General features: G+C 49.0%; 1 protein-coding gene and 1 long non-coding RNA gene across 6 annotated transcripts in view; one reads left to right on the top strand and one right to left on the bottom strand.

The window, feature by feature from the left end:
- Window positions 1-257: 257 nt before the first annotated feature.
- LOC119316731 lies at window positions 258-2811 on the bottom strand. Its single transcript, XR_005153247.1, has 3 exons — window positions 2351-2811; window positions 1149-1206; window positions 258-740 (listed from the first exon to the last, which is right to left on the bottom strand). It is a non-coding gene; the product is annotated as an uncharacterized LOC119316731 (long non-coding RNA).
- Window positions 2812-3542: 731 nt separating this feature from the next.
- Window positions 3543-4573, top strand: part of LOC119316730 (serine/threonine-protein kinase EDR1-like) — a 48534-nt gene continuing 47503 nt past the window's right edge. For all 5 annotated transcript variants that reach the window (XM_037591114.1, XM_037591113.1, XM_037591111.1 and 2 more), the window contains exon 1: window positions 3543-3705. The gene's annotated coding sequence lies outside the window, so the exon portion shown is untranslated. The remainder of the gene's footprint in view (window positions 3706-4573) is intronic.

The following is a 4573-nucleotide window of genomic DNA, read 5'->3' as shown; positions in this document are numbered from 1 at the left end:
AAGGCAAACATTGCTCATTGCTCGGGTACCAAATTATTTGTCCCCGTGAAAAATAGATGGCGAAGGGAGCAACTGGGTATGATAAAGCTATGAAGTACGGAGTATAAACCAAGTACAAAATACTATTTTGCTACTTTACCAGTTAAACTCTGCAAGTGTTTATACTCTATACTAGTAACCTAGAATAAACTAAACCACAATTAGAGTTATGATTCAATACCACACTCACCAGGGTGAAACTTTCATGCTCAAATCTGTAAACTTCTTAAGTATCTATCTTTTGTTATCTATCGATTATTGCACAATTGAATAATATAAATACAAGACCCATTCTTCCTGAAGAATCTGAACTACCAATGACAATGGAGAGTGTTTACCGCAAAAAAAAGACAATGGAGAGTGTTACAAAACTACAGATAACTAATAAACAGTCTGGTAACGTAAAAACTGCCAGTATCTTGTCTCCAAATACCAATAAAGGAGCATAGTTCAACTTAATACGCCCACAGATTATACAATTGACCAATGAAACAAATAGTGAACTTGTTATATGTGAACAACTCCAGCATAGACCATGCGACGCCCCAATCCCCACCCACGACGGCCAGCCAATCGCCTTGCGCGTAAGGAACCAGCCAACCAGCAACTGGCGCAGTTCGCCCCACTTGGTGACGCGGACGCGAGCGCACGACGCGCACTGAACGGCAGCTCTACAAACGAGTGGTCCCATCGGTCATGCACTGCAACAACCAGCATCCGTGTGAAAAAAAAAACGAATGGCTGTACAGCCAACAAACAATTAAACCTATGAGCAGTAACTCAATCAAACGGCCCTAGATCAAAACGCGAGCAGGAGAACTTCTATAGCCGGTTTGCCCTCTGCACTATTCATAGCGATGTGGAGCCATCGGTTGTGCGTAGCAACCCCTTCATCCTATATTTTTGTTATTGTTGTATGATAGCTCTGCCTGACTGAACCTATATTCACGTTTTTAAAGATTATTATTCATGTATGATAGCTCTGCCTGACTGGTTTGTCCTCTCCTACTCTACAAGGGGCATGAACAATCTAAAAGAAAACATAAGCTTATAGCGAGGGAACTATTTCAGATCATACAAACAACATGAAATTTTACCAAATTACTCACCAGCGAGAAGGTCGCCACTTCATGTTGTTTAACAGCGCCTGTAAGTCACGAAGTTAACCTGCAAAACAGACAATACCAATGGCAACATCACTTCCCAAACCAAATGACAGAGCAAGTGGTGCGGGTGGTAATCTACAGGAAGTTGCGCGCAAAAAAGAAATTGCGAACAAAGAAAATAAGAAGAGACACTGCTGAGTCTGAGCAGGTGGTGAACACTGATGCGGCAGCTCTGAAGACCGTTGTCCGTGAGCACTATACCTCTGTCGAAGTTCTTGCAGTGTAACTGAATATTGCAAGCCCAGCCACACACATAAAATAAAACTATATTGGCACTGACGATGAAGGCTCACACCAGGGTAATAAGATGTTGTTGGCAATTTGGCATACAATCTGAGAACGGACACATAACAATCTTTTTTACCAGAGTGGTTTCGACAGTAACTATATTTATCTCAAGGTCCCAGCTCGCTCGTATAGGACGAGGACGACACAGACAATGGAGATCGAAGCAATGCAATCGCATGGATTATCTTCGACAAGTTCTATGCACCAAGGTAGAAATATCAATGGCAATACCATCAACCAAAGACAACACCAGATACATAACCAATTAGTACCAACACCTAATCTGTAGTCTGTACTCCGAAGTGTATGGATATATCAATCAAAAGCCATTCCTCATAGTGTGTTGTTATAAGTTCTACCAGAATTGAAAAGGGTAGATTCATGGTGAGCCTTATGTCATTTGCGCCCCAAAAGGGCCACCTTGGCAATCAAGAACCACAAGTGGTAGCATCAAAGGGGCTAAAAAAATTGGGCCAGGGCATGACTGCAAAGTTAGAAATGAGTGATAACAAGTTCCGTGTGCGGATATTTCATCAGCCGAGAATATTCAAAGCCACTTTTTTAAGAGATTATGCTCTGCCTGATCTCCACAGGCACATGCGAGCCCTAAACAAAGAACAGTACCATCTAAAATTCCATACCACCATGAGTATTGAGTAGTGTATCCAAACCAAATCCATCTAATGACACATGGCCTTTCACTGATGGAGATCTGTGAAATCCACTCATGTCTCGCACCAGCTTTACGCCCAAATCTTAGATGTTTTTCCAGAAATAGGAAAAGGGGATCGAGCAGGTTGCAGTGGCGGAGAGAAAAAGAAACAAGAAAAGTTGGGGGAAAGTGATCAAGGTCGAACCTTTGAGCTCGAGAGAATGGGCGGCGATCTCGAGAATGCCGGACACCTCCTTGCCAGCCTCGGCAGGCCACGGCGGAGAAGAGAACGGTGGCCGAGCGTCCCCCGTCGCTGATCTTGGAGCAGAACCACACCGGGGCTGAGTCCTCTCCCGCCGCGCGACCGTGGAGAAGGAGGGAGCCGACCTCCTTCGCTCCACGCACTGAAGACGGCTCAGATCAGGAACCACTGCTGCGGCCGGCGGTGTGCGGGGCTGAGGCGGAAGCGGGTGGAGGCGCGCCGCTGTCAGGTACGGATGGAAGAGGGATGCGGGAGGAGGGGGAGGGGGGAGGCGACTGAGGTGGGAGAATGAGGAGGAGGCGGCGGCTAGGGTTGAGGACGCGGGCTCGGTTTCCTTTTTTCTTTCGCTGTCTTTCGCTGCCCGCCTTCGCCGCACTATTGATCTTTATATATTCAACGTCTTCACCGCACTATTCATAGCGACGCGGAAGGCAACGTGAATGGCTTGGTTCTGTCTAGCACATCCTTTGACTATAGCTGGCCAAACGGGCCGGGCTAAACAGGCCGGCCCGCGAGCACGCCGGCACGGCCCGCCATGGGCCAGGCACGGCACGGGCTAAATGGGTCGTGCCCGGCACGCGGCACGCCTTGGGCCGTGCCTGGGCCTGGAGCCTGGGCACGCGGGCCGGCACGGCACGGCCCGTTTAATTTTTTTTTATATTTTTTAGATATATATATATATATATATATATATATACCTAAAATACAGCCCAATAGGCCTAAAAACCAGCCCAGCAGGCTGAAAATGTGCAGCCCAGCGTGCTAAACGGGCCATCGGGCCGGCCCGTTTACTAATCAGGCTGTGCCTGGGCCAAGAAGCAGCGCCCGTGGGCCGGCACGGCACGGCCCAGCTATTAAACGTGCCATGGCGGGCCGTGCCAGGCCAGGCACGATTAGCACGGGCCGGCCCGTTTGGCCAGGTCTGCCCTTGACCTTCATCGGCTGGCCGAGGAGGGATACAGGGATGCACGAGCCATCCCGGATATACTTGATACGACGCCTTTCACGTTAGTATCACTCGAAGTACTCCTACTAGGTAAAGAAAGATAAAGATGTGCTCTAATATTCCTCAAAAAAAAAAAGAGATGTGCTCTAATACCTTCTCTTCCTCCCCGCCCCCACCCCAACCCACCCACCCTCAGCTGCACTACTAATCACGTCACAAGATCCCCTTTTCCTCTCTCCCACCACCACCGAACGACGTCGTCCCCCGCGCGCGCTACTTCACGCGGGACTTGGGCTCGCGAGGCCGCCGGAATCCCGCGGGCGAGGCTCTCCTCTCCCCGCCGCGTCCCCAGGTATGCCTACTCCCCTCCCTCCACTCCCGTCTCGTCCTGCCGAATGCGACCGCTGTTTGTTCCTTGCACGAAGGGGATCTGTTGATGCGTCGGTGCGGCATTCGGGGCATTCGTCGTTGTGAGTGGGTCGCGACTTGGTGGCGGAGCGGAGGGGGCTGCGGAGGGTACGTGAATGGTGGTAATGCTGCTCCCGGCGTTGACCTCGCTGCGTTGGTCAACGCCGCGAGAGTTTTAGGTGGAGTTGGATGGGAGAGAGATAGAGTTCGTCTGCCTTGGTTGGCTGATAGATTGTGCCACACCATTGTGAATGCGTGTGAGGCTGCGGACGCTCAATGGTCAAACGAGGTTGTGGTGTTTGATCAAGAAAGGGGGTTTAGACTGCGTGCTGAAAGAGACTGACACCCGAATATGGATTAGGCATTTCGCTGGTTATGGCCGAGCGTTGTGGTGGGCGAAGTGAATGTCGCCAATCTACTGACCCGTTTGGAAATTGGTGATTTTTTTGGGCTGTTGTATAAGTTTTTGTTTGACTTATTTGAAAAGAGCCATGCTTCCCTTCCCTATAACCTGCCATATTGATAGTATAGTACCTCATCCAGTACTAGAGTAGTTACGTGGATTACTGGGTGGAGTTGGATTTCTTGCTTTTCAACTTTTGGTGGTAAACTGCACTGTGCTGGCTATTGAACCACACCAAACATGTTGCTGTCGGTCTGATTTGGTCACATATATATTTACATCTGGTTACTGTGACCTCCACAGCATGGATCTCCTAAAAACAAAAAAATGTCGCAAAACTACCACGGCAAACTCATATATCTATGTTGAGATCCCCCTGCCTGTTCTGAAAGTAGCACATGGAAGAGCA

The sequence above is a fragment of the Triticum dicoccoides genome, chromosome 6A (assembly GCF_002162155.2).
Source record: "Triticum dicoccoides isolate Atlit2015 ecotype Zavitan chromosome 6A, WEW_v2.0, whole genome shotgun sequence".
Lineage (NCBI taxonomy): Eukaryota > Viridiplantae > Streptophyta > Magnoliopsida > Poales > Poaceae > Triticum > Triticum dicoccoides.
This window is presented reverse-complemented; position numbering and strand designations above follow the sequence as displayed.